The 13,267-nt window shown below is 42.6% G+C and overlaps 1 long non-coding RNA gene across 1 annotated transcript in view; it reads right to left on the reverse strand.

Moving 5' to 3' along the window:
- Window positions 1-13,267, reverse strand: part of LOC108523032 (uncharacterized) — a 57,550-nt gene that overhangs the window by 13,983 nt on the left and 30,300 nt on the right. Inside the window, exon 2 of the long non-coding RNA XR_001883673.1 lies at window positions 8,367-8,465. This is a non-coding gene — a long non-coding RNA (uncharacterized LOC108523032). The remainder of the gene's footprint in view (window positions 1-8,366; window positions 8,466-13,267) is intronic.

A 13,267-nucleotide genomic window follows, 5' to 3' on the forward strand; every position in this document is an offset into this window, starting at 1 on the left:
TAGGTCCAGCCAATATCTTACTGCAAACTCACAAGAAACTCCAAGCCTAAACAGCCCAGCAAAGCTACTCTTGAATTCCTTAGTCACAGAAACTGTGAAGGATAATAGATTATTACTGCTCTAAGCTACTAAGTTATGCAGCATTAGATAAATAAGTAATACAAAGGCTATATGCATCAGGCTTCAAATACATTGTCAAATTTAGCTCTCATAAAGTAGAGCATCTCATTTGACAGATAAGCAGCCTGCTTCCTGGAAGTATTGAAAAATTTACCACATAGTCATGGAGTTAATTCACAGCCATGCAGAAATTCAACCTCCAGACATGCCATATAGATCATGTGACTGGATGTCAGGCACTGGGAACATGGTCACGGAAACTTTGGGAGTCATGCGAGTGTTTATCAGAGGGAGAGGCTGTTGAGCAGGAGAAGGAAAAACAACATCAAGTTCAGCTAGAAGAAATAAAAAAGATAAATTAGCAAATTCAGTAGAAACTCTACCTACAAATCAGATTTAACTGGAAGGTAAGGAGTAACATTCTGGGCAAAGAGAAAAGCCAGACAAGGTGAGAAAAAGACAAAACTATGGAATGGTTTGTGTTCTTTTAATCACAAGCAAGAGGGTAACCAAGAACACAATAAGAATCAGCCAAAGTGGAGTAAGTCATTTGTCAAAGCCATACTGCTCATTTTCTATTATTGGTTGCCCTGATAACAGAATTCCCACTTTATGGTAATGAAATTTAAATGAGAATATCACATGCAGATGAAGTTATGTGATTTTTTTTTGGGTGCTGATGTTCACATTTATCTATTTAGCTCCATTTTCTCAGGAATTCTAGGTACAATTTGGGAGGAGTTTTGTCGCAGAAAAAGAATGATACCATGAAAGAGAACATGAAGAATACAGCTCATTCTATTAGCTTGACCATCCAGAAAGATCTTCTAGGTACCATTGATGTGTTTATTTTCCCCACAACCCTGGTAGGAGTCAGTGTTAAATAATGAATCTTGCAATTTTTCTTGTCTGGCCCATTCTGACTTCATTGCTTAAAGGAACCCTGTAAGTCAGGGCTGCAACCAGGCCAACTGATCACTTCCCCAGGGCCCTCGGTAAGGGGCCAGAGCCCTATATATGCTCACTGCTTGGACAGCTCTGCCTACTGTGGCCATTTCTTCATAGACATAGGCTGCCCAGAGAGACTGTATCAATTTCCTAGGGCTGCTATAACAAACCACCACAAGCTAGTTACCTTAAGCCAAAAGAAATTTATTATCGCATAGTTCTGAAGGCTAGAAGTCCAAACCAAGGTGTGGGCAAGGCCATGCTCTCTCTCTGAAGGCTCATGTGGGGCGATCCTTCCTTGGTTCTTCCCAGCTTCTGGTTGCTTACTGGAAATCCTTGGCAATCCTTCACTTGCAACTGTTACGCTTCAATCTCTGTGTCCTGCGTCATACACCCATCTTCTCTTTGTGTGTCTACATGCCTTCTTATAAGGATACCAACCATATTAGATTACAGCCCACCCTAATGACCTTATCTTTTTGTTTTGTTTTCTTTTATTATACTTTAAGTTCTAGGGTACATGTGCACAACGTGCAGGTTTGTTACATATGCACACATGTGCCATGTTGGTGTGCTGCACCCATTAATTCATCATTTACATTAGGTATATCTCTTAATGCTATCCCTCCCCCCTCCCCCGACTCCCTGGCAGGTCCTGGTGTTTGATGTTCCCCTTCCTGTGTGGAAGTGTTCTCATTGTTCAATTCCCACCTATGAGTGAGAACATGAGGTGTTTGGTTTTTTGTTTTTTGTCTTTCAGCGATACCTTGCTGAGAATCGATGGGTTTCCAGTTTTTATCCAATGTCCCTACAAGTTACAAGAACTCATCCTTTTTTATGGCTGCATAGTATTCCCATGGTGGATATGTGCACATTTGTCTTAATCCAGTCTCTCACTTGAATGGACATTTGGGTTGGTTCCCAAGTCCTTTGCGTATTGTGGAATGGTGCCACACTAAACATACGTGTGCATGTGTCTTTAATAGCAAGCATGATTTATAATCCTTTGGGTTATACCCAGTAATTCGGCTGCTCGTTGGTCAAATGGTACTTTCTAGGTTGCAGACTCTTGAGGAATCGCCAACAAACTGTCTTTCCACAATGTGAACTAGCTTACAGTCCCCACTAACAGTGTAAAAGTGTTTTCTATTTCTCCATATCCTCTCCAGCACCCATTGTTTCCTGACTTTTTAATGATCGCCATTCTTACTGGTGTAAGATGACATATCATTGTGGTTTTGATTTGCATTTCTCTGATGGCCAGTGATGATGAGCATTTTTTCATGTGACCATTGCCTACATAAATGTCTTCTTTTGAGAAGTGTCTGTTCATATCCTTTGCCCACTTTTTGATGGAGCTGTTTGTTTTTTCCTTGTGAATTTGTTTGAGTTCTTTGTAGATTCTGGATATTAGCCCTTTGTCAGATGAGTAGATTGCAAAAATTTTTCCCATTCTGTAGGTTACCTGTTCACTCTGATGGTAGTTTCTTTGGCTGTGCAGAAGCTCTTTAGTTTAATTAGATCCCATTTGTCAATTTTGGCTTTTGTTGCCATTGCTTTTGGTGTTTTAGACATGAAGTCCTTGCCCATGCCTATGTCCTGAATGGTATTGCCTAGGTTTACCTAGTTAAGACCTTATCTTAACTTGATTACATCTGCAAGGATTCTTTTAAAGAATAAGATCACATTCTGAGGTACGGGAGGCTAGAATTTTCAAAATAAGAATATTCAAAATAAGAATATTTTGGAGGGTGTAATGGTTAATTTTATATGTCAACTTGACTGGGTTAAGGGATGGCTAGATAGCTGGTAAAACATTATTTCTGGGTGTGTCTGTGAGGATTGTTTCCAGAAGAGACTAGCATTTGAATCAGTAGGTTGAGTAAAAATATTCACTCTCACCAATGTGGGCAGGCACTATCCAATCCATTGAGGGCCTGAATATAACAAAAAGGTGAAAGAAGGGTGAATTCTCTCTCTCTGAGCTAGGACATGCATCTTCTTCGCCCTCGAACATTGGAGCTCCTAGCTCTCTGGCATTTGGGCTTGGATTTAATGTCATCAGCTTTCCTGGTTTTCCGGTTTGCAGACAGCATATAATGGGACTTCTTGGCTTCCATAATTGCATATATATATATATGGCAGAAGAGCCCAGAGTCAATAGAGATGGCAGAAATGGGCAAAAGAAGAAATGACCCCGAAACAAACCACTTGCAATCCTCACAATGCCCCAGTTAATCTAAGATATAAGATGCTGGGCTAAAAGTGTGAAGGCTTTCCATTACTCTGCTGCAGACTGTGTGTGAGCTTTCTGTGTTGTGCACCTGAGCACCTAGCAGTAACCTTCAAATGAGTGTCCCTTCAACACACAGTAGCTCATGGGTCACTTGTGCTTTGGTGAGCCATTCCCTCTGCTCAGCACTTTCACCAACACAAGACACAACTACTCCCTAGATAAGCTCTGGGTCCAAGATATATCTTCTAGGACGCCATAATCACATCTGTAACTCAACCTTCAGGGTAAATAATGGGCAAAAGAAATATGTGAATACATTCACAAATACGTAGGGACAAGATAAATGTGTGAACATTTCCACAAATACTTGGAGGCAATCTGGAAATGGCATGAAACACTCCATGGTCCAAAATTCAGTTTCATGATCATACCCAGCAGCCAACTACTTGGAGACATTCTGGAAATAGCACACATCACTCCTGGTCACATTCCACAGTCCAGAATTCAGATGCATGGTCATGCCCCAGCAGCCAAGGAGGATGAGAAACAAGGTTTCTAGCTGTGTAGCCATGTGTCCAGCTAAAAGTCTGGAATTCTATTCTTTAAAAATTCCATTATTTTAAAAAATTAAATTCTGTTATTAAAAGAGGAGAATGGATTTTGGAGGAAAACTTGTCTCTCCCATACTCTATACATATTTTGTTAAAATGCTAACTTTTTTCTTTGCAGCCATCCTGAAAACACTACTTGATCACATTTGCATAGTTTTCAGCCATGTAGTTGTATAAAAGTTTATATCATCATTTTCCTATTGTTGGACATTTATAATATTCACTTTTTCATATTATAAATAATGCCTTAAAGAAGAAACACACTCATCTCTGTGTGCGCCTCTGTTAATCTCCTTATGGGAATCTCTTAAAAGGCTTTTTTGAGAGTCCATGACCAGGTCTGTGATACAGGAACCACATTAGCCTGAAGAACTGCTGTTCCAGGTCTCTCTTTGAGAGAAGTGAAACTTTCATAGTCTTGGTGCATTCTGACCATCTTTCCAAGCCATTCTGCTTTGGCCAGTTCCTCTAGGCCCTCAACTGGATATCAGAGGCAGGGTACTAGGGAGATAATTTTTTTTATAGCCAGATGTGATATTAGTAAAAGCATGCCATTACTGGATGTTTTCAGAGGTTTGACCTGAGGGTTTGCCTTGAAATTGTGTCCCAGGCATCTCCAGGTTACGTGTATGTACAATTTTTACTCATTAACTCTATTTGCACACCTATTTACAGCTTGCAAGGTACTTAACCACACAGGATCTCATTGGCTGTATCCAACAGTGATTTTTTCTAAAACACAAATCTGATACTACCAGTTTCATGGCTTAAACCATTTGAAATATCCACACACCTGCGGATTAAAGTCCAAATTCATAAACATAATTCATAAGTCTCTATGACTGCCATAGCAATTAGCTTATTACTGCAAACAAACAAACACCCCCACCACTCCCACCCCACACACAAAAGCTTCATGGATTAAAATAATCGCCTTTTATTTAGCTCATAATACCATAAATCAGCAATTTGGGCTGGGTTCAGCTGGGCAGTTCTTATGCTAAGCTCAGTTGGGCTCACTCCTGCATCCATGGTCAATTGCAGGTCAGCTAGACAACTCTATTTCTGAAAATAGCTGATTGTAGGCTGGGATGACCAAGAAACTGAGGCAAGTGTCTCTTACCATCCAGCAGACTACCTTGGACTTATAAAAATGTCAGTGTTGGGTTGAAAGAATCTCCCATGTGAAAGCATTTATCTTTTCTTTCTTTCTCTTTTTTTTTTTTTTTTTTATACAGAGTCTCACTCTGTCACCCAGGCTGGAGTGCAGTGGCGCGATCTCAGCTCACTGCAACCTCCACCTCCTGGGTTCAAGCGATTCTCCTGCCTCAGTCTCCTGAGTAGCTGGGAATACAGGCACACACCACATGTCCAGCTAAGTTTTTATTTTTAGTAGAGACGGGGTTTCACCATGTTGGCCAGGATGGTCTCAATCTCTTGACCTCACGATCCACCTGCCTCAGCCTCCCAAAGTGCTGGGATTACAGGCATGAGCCACTGCACCCGGCTTTCTTTTATTTTATTTTATTTTTTTTGAGACAGAGTCTCACTTAGTTGCCCAGGCTGGAGTGTAATGGTGCCATCTTGGCTCACTGCAACCTCCACCTCCCAGGTTCAAGTGATTCTCTTGCCTTAGCCTCCCAAGTAGCTGGGACTGCAGAAGCACACCACCATGGCTGGCTAATTTTTGTATTTTCAGTAGAAATGAGGTTTTACCATGTTGGCCATGTTGGTCTTGAACCCCTGACCTCAGGTGATCCGCCTGCCTCAGCCTCCCAAACTGCTGGGATTACAGGCATGAGCCACCTCATCCAGTCTGCAAGCATTTTTCAAGTGTCTTCTTGCATTATGTTTGCTAATTTCTCAATGGCCAGAGCAGGTCCTATAGCCAACTCAGACTGAAGGGATGAAATGAGAAAGCAGACTTTCCCTGACGATGAAAGGGAAAAAACAATTGTGGCTATTTTTTCCATCTACAATGACTTCTTTCTCCAGTCGCATCTCCTTGTGTCTCCACCTCCAATACTCTGCTCCAACTAAACAGAACTACTTACAGTGCCCCTACCCTATCTTGTTCTTTCAGGCCTCCAGCCTTTTGCCCATGCTAATGCCTTGCCTGCTAGGTTTCTATCACTATTCAGCTCCAAGTAAGTCCCATCCTAGATATCCCTTCCTCCAGGAAGCCTTGCTTCTCTCACCTCTAGCAGGGCTGATATTCCTCTTCTGTGCTCTTATCCTTCCCCTTATAGCCCATACCATGCTCTGTTACAAATGTCTGTTTTCTTGTCCATTTTTCCAAAAAGACTATAAGGTTCTTGAGAGCAATACTTGTTTCCTATTGCATACTTGGTATCTAGTGCCATACAATAGGAGCAAATAGCTATTTGTTGGTCAACTGATGAACCGCTTATGAGGGAGTGAAAGAAACAGGTAAGAAAACCTTTTGCAAATCGATAGGCACCACATATATCACAGTAATGGAAACTCAGAGTAAGAAGGAACTTTTTTTTTTGAGACGGAGTCTCGTTCTGTCACCCAGACTGGAGTGCAGTGGCACAATCTCAGCTCACTGCAAGCTCCACCTCCCGGGTTCACGCCATTCTCCTGCCTCAGCCTCCCAAGTAGCTGGGACTACAGGAACCGCCACCACATCCGGCTAATCTTTTGTATTTTTAGTAGAGACAGGGTTTCACCGTGTTAGCCAGGATGGTCTTGATCTCCTGACCTCGTGATCCACCTGCCTTGGCCTCCCAAAGTACCGGGATTACAGGCGTGAGCCACTGCGCCCGGCCAAGAAGGAACTTTTTATCTTATCCATGCATAATTCCTTGGGAGAACATGGTTAAAAATTTCCCCTCAGTCCATTGGTCACAGCTGTAGATACGGAAAACAACGCATGCCCTCATAGAGCTCATTCTATTGCCAAACTCTTTTTAGGCTTAATACTCTCTTTCTTCACTGAACCCAAATCTTCCCAGTAACTTACACCTATTGTCTAAGGCCTGCTGTCTGGAGCCTCAAGGTTAAAGTGCAATCCTTTTTCTTCTCACATCAGGCCTTCTCACACCTAATCTAACGCCTATCCCTCTTAGCGTGTGTCTTCACAGCCCTCACCAACCCAGTGGCCTTCTTACGGCCACACCAAATGTGTCTTGGTTTCTCTTGGAAATAAGATCGGGAGCTGGTCAGGATATTCCCTTGGGCTTGAGAGATGAGCTTCTCAGTAAACTAGCAGGCAAGACTGTAATGGCACCAGCAAAGCTTACTGCCGAGAACTGCAGCTCCCGCTGAAATGGAACTCAGCCACGAATCACACCATTAATATAACTTTTCTAAAAAGGTTAAACTCTACACAGGTATTGATATGAGGAAAATTCCACCTGAGTCTTTTTACCTGTTCTTATCATTTGTATCCAAGTCAAGGCCCCCAAAACGCTCAACACTGCTAGATTTCAAATATCTCTAGCGAAAAACAGCAAGAGATACTGAGGTGTATTTCATCATGAATGGACCATACACTTTGGAATGAACCAAAACTGCATTGCAGAGCTAGTTCCAAAATGTACTAAGTATGCGCATTAGGAAGGGAGTTAACCTCTTTAGGGCAGGCAGTTCCTCATCAGCCTCCAGAGTTACTATTAGGACTACACATGTCTAACTCGAGCTGACACTTAAATTTCAAGCTTGTCATGTGTCAAGCTGAGTACTTATACATATGCTATGCATTTTAACATGCACCTACCTTTATGAAGAAAATTCCATTAATATGTATATTTTATATTATATAAGAGGATATGGAGGCTCTGAATTTTAAAGTTATTTGCCCAACATCACAGAACTAACAGGTAGCAACACTGGGACATGAACCCAAGTCTCTTGCACCCGGTGATCCCCCTAGAAAAGTTGGTATTTACATTCCTACCTTGAAAAGCAGAGACACAGGTGATTCCTAAGTCACCCATGTTACTAAATGATGACTAATGCGAGCTGCCATGGTTCTGTGGCCTCAGGGTTTACACGGTCACTGTGATCTGCAGTAAAGGCCTGGCAAGAATACTAGGCTTAGTACAACACTGCCAATCTCTTGGGGATTAGCAGTGGTGCCCAATTTTGCTGCTATATTAGCTCACTTTCCCAGAGATACATTAGAAAGCAGGGAAAGAAAGAAAGAAAGAAAGAAAGAAAGAAAGAAAGAAGGAAGGAAGGAAGGAAGGAAGGAAGGAAGGAAGGAAGGAAGAAAAGAAAAGAAAAGAAAAGAAAAGAAAAGAAAAGAAAAGAAAAGAAAAGGAAAAGAAAAGAAGAAAGCCTACCCCAATGTGTTATTTTGCTAACAGTCTTAACTTTGCAATAAATAAAGACTGCAAATGGGAAGAAAATGCATAAAATGAAAATAAGCTGAGTGACTCATGGCACATGGTTTGTACAGTATATAAATATTCATGTTAAATTACCTTTTCCTCCAACTCCATGGTTCTCCTGCGTGCACTTAGGGCTGAGTGGTTTCGGTAGGCCTTAGTTACCTACACAAACGTGGTGACTTTCGTGAGAGCCTGAGGAGTAAATAACGACTATTAGCACAAGCCTGAATAATGTCTAATCCCACTGAAAGCCCTGGATGCTCAAACACCCCTCTCCATTTGGCAAGGGAACAGTAATCCATCTCTTGGTCTTTCCTAGTCAACGGAAACTGAGCTGAGGGAGAAAAGAGAGGGGAAAATCCTTAATCTTAGCAACAGCGAGATCTGGTATTTTAGCTGTGGAGCTTAAAGGGAAAAAAAAAAACAAAAAAAACAAAAGCCTCGTTGAAAAGTTCAACTCTAGGTAACCAGGTTCTGAAAGCCTCTTTTGTATGAGTAGAGAGGTGGGTTGTGTGAGCAAAGAGGAACGAGGGTCACGCCGGGGTTGCTTGCCTGCCTGGCAGCAACATGGTTCCCTTCCTGTTGAGGAGGAACAGGGCAGGGTTGCTAAGGACTGTCACAGCTCACAGCTCGACTGCATGGGAAGGCCCAGAGACAGGAGCCTGCCCGAGGCTCAGCTGGCCCCAGGGGCCAACATTCCTTCCCTGATTCTGCTCTGGCCTCCCAGTGACCTTGGGTTAAACTGTAGTCAAGTCCATTGCTGGCAACATTTATCACCCCTCTGTGCAGCCCTCAGCCGCTTCCCACCCAAGGCAACATTCTAAATATGAGTTATTGGAATTTCCTTACATCAGTACAGAGAGATATGCTGGTGTCTTACTCCCCAAGCGATCCCAGTTTATCTCTACCTAGGAAAAGGAACATCAGCATGTGCGTGGTGTGGTGTGCATGTGATTGTATGTTCTATCTGTGGTGAAGCAATTTTCTGCATGTAAAAAGGATCCTATATAAATTGTCTTATATATAACAGCAAGATGACTAAGTGTTAAGCCTGGCTTTCTCTTATACCTCTTCAAATTTGTTAAAATGCCATTTTCTTCAAATAAGAATATATAGTTCATAAAAGCTAAAAGTTTCCGAGTATAGCTTTGGGTGTTTGTTTCAGCTAATCCAATAAGCATTTCTTAAAGACATACTATGAGGCAGGTATTGCACCTGGAGCTAATACCAACATGACTAGTGTGGAGGGAAGGAAAACACAGACTCTTCAGGCGGACCAGGTTCGAATCCCGGCTATGCTGCCTGCACCTTTGAGACCTTAGGTAAAAAGCTAATATTTTTTTCTTCTTTTTGAGACAAGGTCTCGCTCTGTCGCTCAGCCTGGAGTACAGTGGCGCAATCTCAGCTCATTGCAATCTCCGCCTCCCAGGCTCAAGTGATTCTCCAACCTCAGCCTCACAAGTAGCTGGGACTACAGGCGTGCACCACCATGCCCAGCTAATTTTTCTATTTTCGTAAAGATGGGGTTTCACCATGTTGCCCATAAAACTTTGGATGCCTCAGTTTCTGTATCCTTAAAGTGGAGGTAACAGTACAGATGTGAGGACTCAATGAGATGGCATGTATAGAAAGCAGAGCGACACAGTGACTGGCACTGGGAAGCTCTATACATGTGTCTGCTCAGATGCTGCCTGCAGAGAGGGCTCAGCCTAACTGGGAGCCTGTGGGCAGATCCCAGCATCACAGTGTGATGAGCTCTTTAATTGAGATACGAACACAACTCTACAGAATGACAGACAAAGGAGAAATGAGAGGGAAGATTTGATGGCAACAGACAGGTGGGAAGGCAGCTTTTCAGAGAAAGGATCAGCAGGAGCCGTGCATGGAGTGGGGAACCTAGAGGACATTTTCAGAGGTGAGCTTCGCCATGGCACTTGAGTGTAGAAGAACTGGGAACTGTCTATTTTCTGTTGGTGTTGATTTAATAAGTCAGAGAATCCTGTGAACTATCCCTGGCTCCCTATTATGGGTGCATTAATGGATGCTTTTAAAATAAAGTAAAATAAAATAAAAGGGGTTTCAAGAGGAAGAGCCATTTATTGAGCATCCGCTAGCCTTTTGCATATGTAACTTTCTTTTTCTTATCTCACCGTAACAAACAAGGAAACTGAAGATCAAAGAGATGACGCAGCTCATCCAAGTTCATATTAATAAGAGGTGGGACTGGGTGGCAACCCTATCTGGACTAATGGGACCAAAGGCTGTGCTTGTCTCCTTTGCCATGCTGCCTCCCACTGAAGCCTTTCAACTCAATATGTTCCCCGCCCTGTCTTCTCTAGCCATTTTCTTCTGTGTCCCTTGGCTAGAGGACCACGGGGTTATCTATCTGAAGCATCTCTCTTCCTCCCATTCTTTCTGCTCTCTTGACCCCCCTTTTTATTCCCCATGGCAATCCAGACAGCCTCCCAGCCCAGAAAATATATACAGGCAGTAGGAAGGCAAGCTACCTTCTTCATGCAAAAAGACCTACGTGTTTCATGTCATTTTTAATCCGCAGAATATTTTTGTGAAGTAAGGCTGACAATTTACAGAAATCCAGGTAATATTACTTGCTCGTGGTCATGCAGAAAGTAAAGAGCAGAAACATAACCATGTGGAAAGTCTGTTAATACCAAGGTTAGGAGTGGACCTGTTTCTAAAATATCAGCCCCCATGGTGCTAACAGCTCATGTCTACACCCCACACATAACTGCATCTTGGCACTTTGAGGCCCCATTTCCTGTCCCTCCAATAACCCAAAGAACCCTTACTCTTTTGAGAACACTTACATTGGTGAATAGTAGCTTAAAAGACATTTTCTTCATAACAGCATGTTCACATGCTAACAGGAAAGACAAGAAAAGATGGTACAGGTGAAAGACGTGGAAAAGAGTGGAAGAAATATTTGAGCATTTCTCAGGAGAGGAGAAACAAACTTCATTTTCTTTCTTTCTTTGTGTTTTGAGACAGGGTCTCACTCTGTTGCCCAGGCTAGAGTGCCATGGCCCAATGACAACTCACTATAGCCTTGGCCTCCCAAGGCTCAGGTGTTCCTCCCGCCTGAGCCCCTGAGTAGCTGGGACTTCACATGCACGCCACCACAACCAGCTAATTTTTCTAATTTTTGTGGGGTTTTTTTTATAGACAGGGTTTCATCTTATTGCCCAGGTTGTCTCAAACTCCTGAGCTCAAACAATCCACCCACCTTAGCCTCCCAAAGTGCCTGGGATTACAGGCATGAGCCACCACACCCAGCCACAAACATAATTTTATTTTGATACCAAAAGAAGCACAAACTTTTCATTACCTGGGCTTGTGTGGGGGCCACATGTGTGGCCCTCTGCTGTTCCATTTAAGTCCTGCTTCATGTCCTTAACCCTAAAGTATTGGCAACTCACTTACATCCAACAAACAGCAACGCTAATAGTCACAGCGAACTTTCATGAAATACTTGGTGACAGGAAATGTGCTAAGCCCTTAATGTCATTATATTATTTAATCAGCTCAGCAAGGCTGTGAGTTGGTTTGTCCTGGATGTCTTCCATTTGCCCCCCACAGCCATTTCCACCCTTTTCCATTTGTCTCACTCTACCCTAGGAGGCTGCTCTGTGCAGATTGTGTCACCTGCTCCCATGCCCTCTGGCTTCTTGTTGGGTTTGGCCAGCAGGGAGCTTCAGGAGAGCAGGATTTTGGAGACAGAAAGTAAAATAAGGTCATATTTCTTCTCTGTAAGGTCATTTCTGATAAAAGCCATGGCTTTTCTCAAAGAGGGCTTTTCTAAGTACCTCTTCTCTTCTCTGGGTTCCTATAATTTCTGTCTCCCCTCTTAGATATTGGCTTAGAGAAAGTCACAGATCTGCTGCTCTAACCCTGGGTATCTCACTATCTTTTGTGGTTTTCTAAACCACTTCCACACATTTATAATTTGTTACTATTTCCTATTGGGATCCTGATATATAGGTACTATTATTATACCCATTTTACAGGCAAGTCAGGGAAATAAAGTAACTTGTGTGAGGCCCCACAGCTAGTTAGCAGCAAAGCTGGATTTCAAAGCCAGATTTGTCAAAATCCAGAGCTCAAGTTCTTAGCTGCTTCACTGAGCAGCAAAAAACCGTTCTGAACAAGGCAGACAAGCTGGGAGGCCTGGGAGCTGCATCCTTGAGGGACTCCTCATGGAAAAGTGCAGTGGGCAGAACTAACCGGTGTGGGTGGTTTGCTGCCACTGTCAATGCCCACCTGTCAACCTCTTGATAAGGCAGATGGAAGAAGGAGAGGAAAGACGGACATCTTCACTGAGCCTGCTGTCCTCTCATCTTGGAGTCAGCCTATGTTGTTGGGACAGAACATCTGCTGGTACCAAGAGGCTGTGAGGAGCTGTCAGATCTCACCCACATTCAAATCCTGTTTGGAAACGCATTCCAAGGCCCCAGAGGCTTTTCTCTAATTGCCCTGGCTGAGCCTAGAGGTGGTGCCATCTCAATGGCCTTACTTAAAACAACCAAACATACCAAGGGCAGACAGTGGTTGACTTTATTTCAAAAGAAAAATCCAGGATACTTAAGTTCCCCAAATATCTATCTTTTTTCACAAGACACCAAGAGAATCCACAGCAGGAAATAAGTAACAATGTGGCTTGCATCTGAGCTAGACTGACCTCTGCATATTGGTTTTTGACTTCCACTTTGGGAAGCTGAATGATCTTTATTTAATGCTGGGACACTGAGGCTTCTTCCATAGTGAGAAATTTATCATCTCAGGCCTTAGATTAAGTGAAAGAGAATATTTTAGCTAAAATAGTTACATACATTTCCATAAATGATTTTCCTGTAAAATAGGAAGAGGTCTACTTCTTCTGCTTAAAGCAAAACAGATTTTAGGCAAGGCCTTTCAACAATGCCTTCTTCCAAACAGTTCTGTTACCTCTTGTCTCTTTTTTTTTTTTTTTTTTTTTT

Source organism: Rhinopithecus bieti, unplaced genomic scaffold, assembly GCF_001698545.2.
Source record: "Rhinopithecus bieti isolate Rb0 unplaced genomic scaffold, ASM169854v2 scaffold_68895, whole genome shotgun sequence".
Classification (NCBI taxonomy): Eukaryota; Metazoa; Chordata; class Mammalia; order Primates; family Cercopithecidae; genus Rhinopithecus; species Rhinopithecus bieti.